Source organism: Monodon monoceros, unplaced genomic scaffold (genome assembly GCF_005190385.1).
Source record: "Monodon monoceros isolate NGI ecotype Baffin Bay Population unplaced genomic scaffold, NGI_Narwhal_1 Super_Scaffold_21, whole genome shotgun sequence".
NCBI classification, from domain to species: Eukaryota; Metazoa; Chordata; class Mammalia; order Artiodactyla; family Monodontidae; genus Monodon; species Monodon monoceros.
In genome coordinates this window covers 68,183,409-68,196,208 of record NW_021703778.1, presented here as the reverse complement: position 1 = coordinate 68,196,208, position 12,800 = coordinate 68,183,409, and the positions used below count along the sequence as shown (strand labels likewise).

Below are 12,800 nucleotides of genomic sequence, written 5' to 3'. Positions count from 1 at the left end.
TGTGTGTGTGTGTGTGTGTGTGTGTGTGTGTGTGTGTGTGTGTGTGTCTGACTGGTTTTATTTGCCTCTTTCTGGATCAGGTAGGTCATGCCTGTTACTGAACACATAGGGAGGAGCTCCGCAGGAAGCCTCTGAGTTACTGCCTAGTTTTGGAAGATGAGAGCAATGTTTTATTTTGCATATCACTTTTAAGCATCTCTCTTTTGTATCCATCTTCTCATTTGCTTCTCACCACACCCTGTGAGGCAGGCAGGGAGGTACTTACCTCCATTTTCTTACAGAGAGGACTGCCTCCTGTGGAGATCATTTAATGAGAGACTGTCTTTCTCCTGCTGCTTCCTTTTACATTTCCTGGGACCTACTGTTTCCATGGTCCTGACCAGGGACTACAGGAAGGATGAGAGTGAGGCTGTTGGGTGAAGCTTCTAGGCTGGGAGGAAAGCCAAGCCACAGGGTGACATCCAGCAGAACGCCTGAAACCAGGTGTGGTGACTTATAATATCACTGCGATAAGGATTCAGAAAGGGAGTGTCTAGGTCTTTTCCTTTTCCGAGAGTATTAAAATCAGTTTGTTGAGTGCCATGAACATTCCTCTTGAAGCAATAGAAAAATATCAGAGAAAGTAAACAGAAAAGTATACTGAAAATATAAACAGAAATTAGTGAGGAAGAAAAAGATACACTGGAAAGAGAAGTCAAACTCCAAATTTAGTTATTTGAAAAAGAAAACTAATAAAATTGACAATTGTTTTTCTAAATTTTTAATTTAATTTAATTTTTGGCTGAGTTGGGTCTTCGTTGCTGCGCACAGGCTTTCTGTATTTGCAGCAAGCAGGGGCTACTCTTCCTTGCAGTGCACGGGCTTCTCATTGTGGTGGCTTCTCTTGTTGCAGAGCATGGGTTCTAGGCGTGCAGGCTCAGTAGTTGTGGCGCACTGGCTTAGTTGCTCCGCGGCATGTGGGATCTTCCCAGACCAGGGCTTGAACCCGTGTCCCTTGCATTGGCAGGCGGATTCTTAACCACTGTGCCACCAGGGAAGCCCCAAAATTGACAACTTCTGACAAGATTTATCAGATCAAGAAAAAGAGAAGGCATAAATAAATAAATAATATGGGAATGAGAAAAAGGGACATAACTGAAGAGACGGCAGAAATCTAAATAATAGATTATGAACAACTGTGTGCCAATAAATCTTAAAACTGCAGAAAAGGTATTATCTATGTATCTCTCTTAGAAAAACTGACTCAAGAAGAAATAGAAAAGTTAAATATCTATAACTAATAAAGACAGGAATCACTAGCAAAGTGTCAGGTCTAGAATGACATTTTACCATTTGCAACAACATGGATGGACCTGGAGGGTATTATGCTAAGTGAAATGAGTCAGTCAGACAGAGAGAGACAAATACTGTATGCTATCACTTATATGTGGAATCTAAAAAATAAACAAATGAGCATAACAAAACAGACCCACAGACATAGAGAACAAACTAGTGGTAACCAGTAGGGAGAAGGAAGGGGTGGGGCAAGATAGGGGTAGGGGATTAAGAGGTACAAACTACTATGTATAAAATAAATAAGCAACAAGGATGTATTGTACAGCATAGGGAATATAGCCAATATTTTATAATAACTTTAAATAGAGTATAATCTATAAAAATGTTGAATAGCTATGTATACCTGAAACTAATATAATATTGTAAATCAACTATATCTTAATTTAAAAAAAAAAGTAATAATATGACCAAGTTGGGCTTTCCAATGGTCTGAATATTTGTGTCCCCTCTCACAAGATTCATATGTTGAAACCCTAATACCAGTGTGATGATCTAGGAGATGGGGCCTCTGGGAGTAATTAGGCCATGAGGGTGGAGCCCTCATGGATGGAATTAGTGCCCTTATAAGAGGAAGCCACAGTGCTAGCTAGTTCTCTTTTCTCCCCTGTGAGGATACAAGAAGTCAGCTGTCTGCAACCCGGAGGAGGGCCTTTACCAGAACTGGAACCATGCTGGCACCCTGATCTCAGACTTACAGCCTTCAGAACTGTGAGAAATAAATTTCTGTTGTTTGTCACCCACTTTACAGTATTTTGTCATAGCGGCCTGAGCTAAGACAAGTTTATCCTAGAAATGCAAGATTGGCTCAACATTTGGAAATAAATGGCATTCACCACATTAACAATTTAAAAGAGAAAAAGCATATGATCATCCTAATAGATACAGCAAAAACTTTAAACAGAGAGTATAAGAAAACATCTGATAAAACGTGTCTAATACTTACAAGAAACAACCTACTCAATGGAACAGCATTTCTTTTAAAATCAGGCATAAGATAAAGAGGATCTCTACGATTTCCACTTCACATTATACAAGATCAACATTGTATATGCTAACTGCTCAATAATATTAAAAAAATATCAGAAAAGACGTTTTTAAAAAAATGTGTAGGGGCAGAGTCAAGATGGCTTATTAGGAGGACACAGAATTCATGTCTCCTTACAACTAGGGCACCTCCAGGCACCGGTGGGGGACCACGGATACGTAAGGGGATGGGAGGAACCCCCAGTGACTGGATAGGATGTGGGGCATGGTGGGGGAGTGAAGAGGGAGAAGTGGAGGTGGGACGGGACTGGCACCTCTGAGGGGTGGCTGGGGGAGGGGAAGGGATTGAGAGGGCAGAGGATCAAAAGGGAGTGTGGCCATGTTTCCCCTGTCCACTTGGGCCCCCAGGAGCCTGCTGATATCCAGGGCCTGATCCTCTGCCCACCGAGGCCTGTCCAGCCGCGCGGGTCCTGAGGGATTAGGAGGGAGGGAAGGGGGAACAAAAGTAAAGGCCGGACCTTCGGGACCGGCACCCCTGAGGGCAGCTGGGGGAGGGAAGGAATTCCTACACCCAGCGGGACCCACCTACGGTTAGGGGTCCAGCTGCGAAGGTGGAGACCCTGGGGGAGACGATGGGGGAGGGGTGCAAAGGACCGGAAGGGAATGCAGCCAGGGCTTTCCCTGTCCACTTAGGCACCACGCGCTCCCGGGCCTAATCCTCTGCCCTAGGAGCCTCCCTCCTCCTGCACAGAGCCCAAGCCCCGCCCCTACACCCCCTCCCAGGGCCCCACCTCTACACTCGGAGACCTCCTCCCTCCGACTGCGCTGGGCCTGAACCCCACCCACACACCCTCACTCAGGGCCCTACCGCCAAACTCCGGAACCCCACACTCCAGAGGCCCTCTTTTCCACGTGCTGCCTCTCCCCTTCTGCGCAGGTCCTAAGCAGAGGCCCTGCCCCACATTCAAACGTCACCCCGCCACCTGCCTAGGTCCCGCCACACCCTAAACCCCGCCCCTGCCTAAGTTCCACCTCCGCTCCTGTAGCCACGGCATTTTTTTTTTTTTCTTTTTTCCTCTTTTAGATTGGGGTTCTGTTTTACCTTGTTGATTCACTGTTGTTGATTCTTTTATATTTTTATGTTTCCTAATAAATGTTTTATTTTTCTAATTTTATTTTATTCTTTATACTTTGTGAGTGATCTCTCCTTTTGGCTTGTTGCCCCTGCCCTGCACCCCCCCCCCCTTTTTTCTTCTTTCTGCTGTGGTTTTATTTTACCTTGTTGCAGTTGTTTCAATTATAGTTTTATTTTTCCTAATATATTTTTTATCGTCGAATTTTATTTTGTTTTTTATTCTTTGATATTGTACTGCTCCTTTTTTTGTTTCTTCCTTTATTTATTTATTTTTTTTTACCACACCATGAAGCTTGTGGGATCTTGGTTCCCAGGCTGGAGGTCAGGCCCGAGTTCCTGTGGTGGGAGCTCTGAGTCCAAACCACTGGACTAACAGAGAACCTCAGACCCCAGGGAATATCAGTTGGAGTGAGGCCTCCCAGAGGTACTCATCTCAGCACCAAGACCCAGCTCTATCTAACTGCCTGCAAACTCCAGTGCTGGACGTCTCAGGGCAAACAACCAGTAAGACAGGCATACGGCACCACCCATGAAAAAAAAAAAAATGAAACGACAAAATAATATGTTACAGACGAAGGAGCAAGGTAAAAACCTACAAGACCAAATAAATGAAGATGAAATAGGCAAGCTACCTGAAAAAGAATTTAGAGTAATGATAGTAAAGATGATCCAAAATCTCAGAAACAGAATGGAGAAATACAAGAAACATTTAACAAGGATCTAGAAGAACTAAAGAGCAAACAAACAATGATGAACAACACAATAACTGAAGTTAAAAATACACTAGAAGGAATCAATAGCAGAATAACTGAGGCAGAAGAATGGATAAGTGAGCTGGAAGATAGAATGGTGGAAATAACTGCCGGGGAGCAGAATAAAGAAAAAAGAATGAGAAGAACTGAGGACAGTCTCAGAGACCTGGGACAACATTAAACGCACCAACATTCAAATTATAGGGGTCCCAGAAGAAGAAGAGAAAAAGAAAGGGTCTGAGAAAACATTTGAAGAGATTATAGTCGAAAACTTCCCTAACATGGGAAAGGAAATAGTCGATCAAGTCCAGGAAGCACAGAGAATCCCATACAGGATAAACTCAAGGAGAAACACACTGAGATACATATTAATCAAACTATCAAAAATTAAATACAAAGAAGAAATATTAAAAGCAGTAAGGGAAAAGCAACACATAACATACAAGGGAATCCCCATAAGGTTAACAGCTGATCTTTCAGCAGAAACTCAACAAGCCAGAAGGGAGGGGCAGGACATATTTAAAGTGATGAAAGGGAAAAACCTACAACCAAGATTACTCTACCCGGCAAGGATCTCATTCAGATTTGATGGAGAAATTAAAACCTTTTTTTTTTTTTGCTGTACGTGGGCCTCTCACTGTTGTAGCCTCTCCCGTTGCGGAGCACAGGCTCCAGACGCACAGGCTCAGCGGCCATGGCTCACAGGCCTAGCCACTCCGCGGCATGTGGGATCTTCCCGGACTGGGGCACGAACCCGTGTCCCCTGCATCGGCAGGCGGACTCTCAACCACTGCGCCACCAGGGAAGACCCTAAAACCTTTACAGATAAGCAAAAGTTAAGAGAATTCAGCACCACCAAGCCAGCTTTACAACAAATGCTAAAGGAACTTCTCTAGGCAGGAAATACAAGAGAAGGAAAAGACCTACAAAAACAAACCCAAAACAATTAATAAAATGGTAATAGGAACATACACATCAATAATCACCTTAAACGTGAATGGATTAAATGCTCCAACCAAAAGAGACAGACTGGCTGAATGGATATAAAAACAAGACCCATATATATGCTGTCTACAAGAGACCCACTTCAGACCTAGGGACACACACAGACTGAAAGTGAGGGGATGGAAAAAGATATTCCATGCAAATGGAAATCAAAAGAAAGCTGGAGTAGCAATTCTCATATCAGACAAAATAGACTTTAAAATAAAGACTATTACAAGAGACAAAAAAGGACATTACATAATGACCAAGGGATTAATCAAAGAAGATGATATAACAATTGTAAATATTTATGCACCCAACATAGGAGCACCTCAATACATAAGGCAAATGCTAACAGCGATAAAAGAGGAAATCGACAGTAACACAATCATAGTAGGGGATTTTAACACCCCACTTTCACCAATGGACAGATCATCCAAAATGAAAATAAATAAGGAAACACAAGCTTTAACTGACACATTAAACAAGATGGACTTAATTGATATTTATAGGACATTCCATCCAAAAACAACAGAACACACTTTCTTCTCAAGTGCTCATAGAATATTCTCCAGGATAGACCATACCTTGGCTCACAAATCAAGCCTTGGTAAATTTAAGAAAATTGAAATCATATCAAGTATCTTTGCTGACCACAGTGCTATGAGACTAGATATCAGTTACAGGAAAAAAAACTGTAAAAAATACAAACACATGGAGGCTAAACAATATGCTACTAAATTACCAAAAGATCACTGAAGAAATCAAAGAGGAAATAAAAAAAATACCTAGAAACAAATGACAATGAAAACACGACAACCCAAAACCTATGGGATGCAGCAAAAGCAGTTCTAAGAGGGAAGTTTATAGCAACACAATCCTACCTCAAGAAACAAGAAACATCCCAAATAAACAACCTAACCTTACACCTAAAGCAATTATAGAAAGAAGAACAAAAAAACCCCCAGAGTTAGCAGAAGGAAGGAAATCACAAAGATCAGATCAGAAATAAAGGAAAAAGAAATGAAGGAAACAATAGCAAAGATGAATAAAACTAAAAGCTGATTCTTTGAGAAGATAAACAAAATAGATAAACCACTAGCCAGACTCATCAAGAAAAAAAGGGAGAAGACTCAGATCAACAGAATTAGCAATGAAAAAGGAGAAGTAACAACTGACACTGCAGAAATACAAAGGATCATGAGAGACTACTACAAGCAACTCTATGCCAATAAACTGGACAACCTGGAAGAAATGGACAAATTATCAGAAAAGCACAACCTTCCAAGACTGAATCAGGAAGAAATAGAAAATATAAACAGACAAATTACAAACACTGAAATTGAAACTGTGATTAAAAATCTTCCAACAAAGAAAAGCCCAGGAACAGACAGCTTCACAGGCAAATCTATCAAACATTTAGAGAAGAGCTAACACCTATCCTTCTCAAACTCTTCCAAAATATAGCAGAGGGAAGAACACTCCCAAACTCATTCTACGAGTCCACCATCACCCTGATACCAAAACCGGACAAAGACGTCACAAAGAAAGAAAACTACAGGCCAATATCACTGATGAACATAGATGCAAAAACCCTCAAGAAAATAGTAGCAAACAGAATCCAACAGCACAATAAAGGATCATACACCATGATCAAGTGGGATTTATCCCAGGAATGCAAGGATTCTTCAATATACACAAGTCAATCAATGTGATACACCATATTAACAAATTGAAGGAGAAAAACCATATGATCATCTCAATAGGTGCAGAAAGAGCTTTCAACAAAATTCAACACCCATTTATGATAAAAACTCTCCAGAAAGTAGGCATAGAGAGAACCTACCTAAACATATGAAAGGCCATATATGACAAACCCACAGCAAACATCATTCTTAATGGTGAAAAACTGAAAGCATTTCCTCTAAGATCAGGAACAAGACAAGGATGTCCAGTCTCAGCACTGTTATTCAACATAGTTTTGGAAGTTTTAGCCACAACAATTAGAGAAGAAAAAGAAATAAAAGGAATCCAAATCGGAAAAGAAGAAGTAAAGCTGTCACTGTTTGCAGATGGCATGATACTATACATAGAGAATCCTAAAGATACTACCAGAAAACTACTAGAGCTAATCAATGAATTTGGTAGAGTAGCAGGATACAAAATTAATGCACAGAAATCTCTTGCATTCCTATATACTAATGATGAAAAAATCTGAAAGAGAAATTAAGGAAACACTCCCATTTACCATTGCAACAAAAAGAATGAAATACCTAGGAATAAACCTACCTAAGGAGACAAAAGACCTGTATGAAGAAAATTATAAGACACTGATGAAAGAAATTAAAGATGATACAAACAGATGGAGAGATATACTATGTTCTTGGATTGGAAGAATCAACATTGTGAAAATGACTATACTACCCAAAGCACTCTACAGATTCAGTGCAATCCCTATCAAACTACCAATGGCATTTTTCACAGAACTAGAACAAAAAATTGCACAATTTTTATGGAAACACAAAAGACCCCAAATAGCCAAAACAATCTTGAGAAAGAAAAATGCAGCTGGAGGAATCAGGCTCCCGGACTTCACACTATACTAAAACTACAGTAATCAAGACAGTATGGTAGTGGCACAAAAACAGAAATATAGATCAATGGAACAGTATAGAAAGTCCAGAGATAAACCCATGCACATATGGTCACCTTATCTTTGATAAAGGAGGCAAGAGTATACAGTGAAGAAAAGACAGCCTCTTCAATAAGTGGTGCTGGGAAAACTGGACAGCTACATGTAAAATAATGAAATTAGAACACTTCTGGGAATTCCCTGGTGGCACAGTGGTTAGGAATCCGCCTGCCAATGCAGGGGACACAGGTTCGAGCCCTGGTCAGGAAGATCCCACATGCCGCGGAGCAACTAAGCCCGTGCACTACAACTACTGAGCCTGTGCTCTAGAGCTCGTGAGCCACAACTACTGAACCTGCGTGCTGCAACTATTGAAGTCCATGCACCTAGAGCCCATGCTCCACAACAAGAGAAGCCACTGCAATGAGTAGCCCGCGCACTGCAACGAAGAGTAGCCCCCGTTCTCCGCAACTAGAGAAAGCCTGCGCACAGAAACGAAGACCCAATGCACCCCAAAATAAATAAATAAGATTTAATAAATAAATAAATCCTGTTTAAAAAAAAAAAACGAACACTTCCTAACACCATACACAAAAATAAACTCAAAATGGATTAAAGACCTAAATGTAAGGCCAGACACTATAAAGCTCTTAGAGGAAAACATAGGCAGAACACTCTATGACATAAATCACAGCAAGATCCTTTTTGACCCACCTCCTAGAGACATGGAAATAAAAACAAAAATAAACAAATGGGACCTAATGAAACTTTCCTTTGCACAGCAAAGGAAACCATAAACAAGATGAAAAGACAACCCTCAGAATGAGAGAACATATTTGCAAACGAAGCAACTGACAAAGGATTAATCTCCAAAATATACAAGCAGCTTATGCAGCTCAATATCAAAAAAACAAACAACCCAATCCAAAAATGGGCAGAAGACCTAAATAGACATTTCTCCAAAGAAGATATACAGATTGCCAACAAACACATGAAAAGATGCTCAACATAACTAATCATTAGAGAAATGCAAATCAAAACTACAATGAGGTATCACCTCACACCGGTCAGAATGGCCATCATCAAAAAATCTACAAACAATAAATGCTGAAGAGGGTGTGGAGAAAAGGGAACCCTCTCATACTGTTGGTGGGAATGTAAATTGATACAGCCACTATGGAGAACAGTATGGAAGTTCCTTAAAAAGCTGAAAATAGAACTACCATATGACCCAACAATCCCACTACTGGGCATATACCCTGAGAAAACCATAATTCAAAAAGAGTCATGTACCAAAATGTTCATTGCAGCACTGTTTACAATAGCCAGGACATGGAAGCAACCTAAGTGTCCATCGACAGACGAATGGATAAAGAAGATGTGGCACATGTATACAATGGAATGTTACTCAGCCATAAAAAGAAATGAAATTGAGTTATTTGTAGTGAGGTGGATGGACCTAGAGTCTGTCATACAGAGTGAAGTAAGTCAGAAAGAGAAGAACAAATACCGTATGCTAACACATATATATGGAATCTAAAAAAAAAAAAAAGTTCTTATGAACCTAGGGGCAGGATATGAATAAAGACACAGACGTAGAGAATGGACTTGAGGACAAGGGGAGGGAAAGGGTAAGCTGGGACGAAGTGAGAGAGTAGCATTGACATATATACACTAGCAAATGTAAAATAGCTATCTAGTGGGCAGCAGCTGCATGGCACAGAGAGATCAGCTAGGTGCTTTGCGACCACCTAGTGGGGTGGGATAAGGAGGGTGGGAAGGAGATGCAAGAGCGAGGGAATATGGGGATAGACGTATGCATATAGCTGATTCACTTTGTTATACAGCAGAAACACAACACTGTAAAGCAGTTATACTCCAATAAAGATGTTAAAAAAAAAAAATGTGTAGAGGGAATTCCCTGACAATCCAGTGAATTCCAGTGAATCAGGACTCTGAGCTCTCACTGCTAAGGGCCCGGGTTCGATCCCTGGTAGGGGAACTAAGATTTTGCATGCTGCATGGTATGGCCAAAAAAAAAATTGTGTAGGTAGAAAATTCAAAATAATCTACACACAATTATTAGAGTTAATGAGAGAGTCAAGTGAGGTTGCCAGATATAAGATCCTATAGAAGAGTCAGTTGCATTTGTATAAAACGTGAATGCACAATTAGGACATGCAATTTTAAAAATTAACAAAAGATACATCTTTAATAGAAAAATGTAACACTTAATTGAAAAATAATAAAGAAGACCTAAACATAGACAAATCATGTCCATGAGTAAGATGAAACTTCAATTCTCCCTCAATAATTTATGTATTAAATTCAGATCCAATAGGGATTTTCATGAAAATCAACAAGGCAATTCTAAACATTTTTGGAAGGACAAAGGATAGCCAAGTTAGTTCTGGAAAGAAAACCAAAGAGGGGGATTATGCCTACCAGTTTCAAGTATTGTTATAAACCCACAGGAATTAGGATATGTGATGTTAGCTCAGGGATAGATAAATTAGACCCATGGAATAGAATAGAGAGCCCAGAATGTTTATGGCATTGATTGTGGTAACATTTTCATGGGTCTGTACTTAACTCCAAACTGAAGTTGCACACATTAAACATATGCAGCTCTTTGTATGTCAATCAGACCTCAATCGAGTGATGTGAAAAAAAAAATAGTGTAGAAACATTCCCATGCATGTAAGGAAAGCTGATGTATGTCAGAGCTGTCACTGCAGATCAGTGGGGAAAAAGACATCAATCAATAAAATAGTGCTGGTGGATGGTACTAGTGATTCATTCAATAAACATTCAGTGACAACACCAAAAAAAAAAAAAAAAAAAGTGGTGCTGGTGCCGTGGGACAACTAAGCCCAGGCGCCGCAACTACTCAGCCCATGTGCTCTGGAGCTCGTGCGCCACAACTAGAGAGCACGCACAACTAGAGAGCCCGCGTGCGGCAACTAAGACTTAAAGCAGCCAAATAAATAAATAAATATTAAAAAAATAAAAACCATTACTCTGATATGAAAATAACCTTAAAAAAACAAATCAATAGTGCCGGGCAATTGTTATCATTTTGGGGGGGAGATAAAAATGATCCACACTTCACATTCTATACAAAAATTCAGTTCCTGGTGAATCAAGGACTTAAATATGAAAGACATAACTTTAAAAGATATAGAATTGCTTTAATAATTTGAGATAATTATTTATTAAATAAAACACTGAAAAAGCACAAATCACAATAAAAAATTTTTTAAGAGATCAATCTGACATTAAAATTTAGACCAGCTCACCAGGAGACACTATAAGAAAAATGGACAGGAGGCTTCCTTGGTGGCATAGTGGTTAAGAATCCTCTTGCTACTGTAGGGGGCACGGGTTCCAGCCCTGGTCCGGGAAGATCCTACCTGCCAGGGAGCAATTAGACCCGTGCGCCACTGAGCCCACGTGGCAGAAACTACTAAAGCTCGCGCACCTGGAGCCCGTGGTCCGCCACAAGAGAAGCCACCGCAAGGACAAGGAAGCACACTGCAACGAAGAGTAGCCCTCACTCGCTGCAACTAGAGAAAGCCCGCGCGCAGCAACGCAGACCCCACGCAGCCAAAAATGTATAAATTAATAAAAAAAAGAAGAACACTACTGTAAAACAATTTCATGATTACCAGATGAACAAAACTTAAAGTCTGACCATACCAACGGCCAGTAGGGCCGAGAGGCAATGAGAATATGCATAGACCATTGGAGGAAGTGTAAACACTATGGGGAAAAATTATTACACCTGCCTGCCCTGAGAACCTGCAACTCCTTTCCACACTCTAGGAACGCACCAGGAGTAACATTATTATTATTTTTAAAGCAGTCTTTATTCTTCTAAACATTCCCTTTTTAAAACTTCTTTTGACTGCGTCCGTCGAGTCTCCGTCGTGACACGCAGAATCTTCGTTTAAGGGTGCGGGATCTTTCGTTGCTGCAGACGGCATATAGGATCTTACTTCCGTCTCCACCGATCAAACCTGTTTCCGTTGCATTGCAAGGCAGATTTCACTGGACCACCAGTTTAAGTCCCAGAGATAACATTCTTCTAATAACCAAAACTTGGAAGAAGTAAAACAAACTAAGCAATTCTAAATCCATGAAGGAAAAACAAGATCTACGGACTGTGTCTTGTAAGTACACTGTAATTCCACAGAGCTGAGCTGTCCAGTACTACCACCAGCCACAAATAACTCTTGCGCTCTTAAGAAGGTGACTAGTCGTAATTTAAGTGTACTGAGCATAACACACGCAACGCATTCCAGAGTCCTCGTAAAACAAAGAACCAAGAAACTGCTTCCCGGGAGATCAGCTCTGTGCTTTGTGACCGCCTGGAGGAGTGGGATAGGGAGGGTGAGAGGGAGGGAGACGCAAGAGAGAAGAGATATGGGGACATATGTATATGTATAACTGATTCACTTTGTTATAAAGCAGAAACTAACACACCATTGTAAAGCAATTATACGCCAATAAAAAAAACTGCTTCCCATTTTTTCTCGTTGATTACATGTGTCAACGGTAAATAGATTTATTGGATTAAACAAAACATGCTTTTCTCTCTTAAATCCACCTCTAAAGAAATGGAAAGTGAGTCTACGAACACCTGACACCACTTAACAACAACATCAAAAAGAAACCAGTAGGTACCTCAGTGCTATAACCGCTTTCAACCAGTAATGTAAAGACTCGGAACATCCGCATTTAAGTTAGAATTTTCTTCGGAACAACGACAGTTTCAGAAAACGTAAAACGCAGAAAAAAATCTAAATCTACAATGATCAGACTGCAATCAAAACTACATTGATTGTTTGGTAATAGTCTCTTATATGAAACATTACTGTCAGCGAAAACTCTCACACAAAGTAAGAAAACAAAAGACGGAAATACGGATTAGTAGAGGTTCTCCCCCAATGAGTCTCACTTTATAACAGCTTAGAGT

At 40.5% G+C, this 12,800-nt stretch overlaps 1 long non-coding RNA gene across 1 annotated transcript in view; it reads left to right on the top strand.

Moving 5' to 3' along the window:
* LOC114904664 overlaps positions 1–3,397 on the top strand; it is a 4,799-nt gene extending 1,402 nt beyond the window's left edge. The window contains exon 3 of the long non-coding RNA XR_003796002.1: positions 1,947–3,397. This is a non-coding gene — a long non-coding RNA (uncharacterized LOC114904664). The remainder of the gene's footprint in view (positions 1–1,946) is intronic.
* The last annotated feature ends 9,403 nt before the right edge of the window (positions 3,398–12,800 follow it).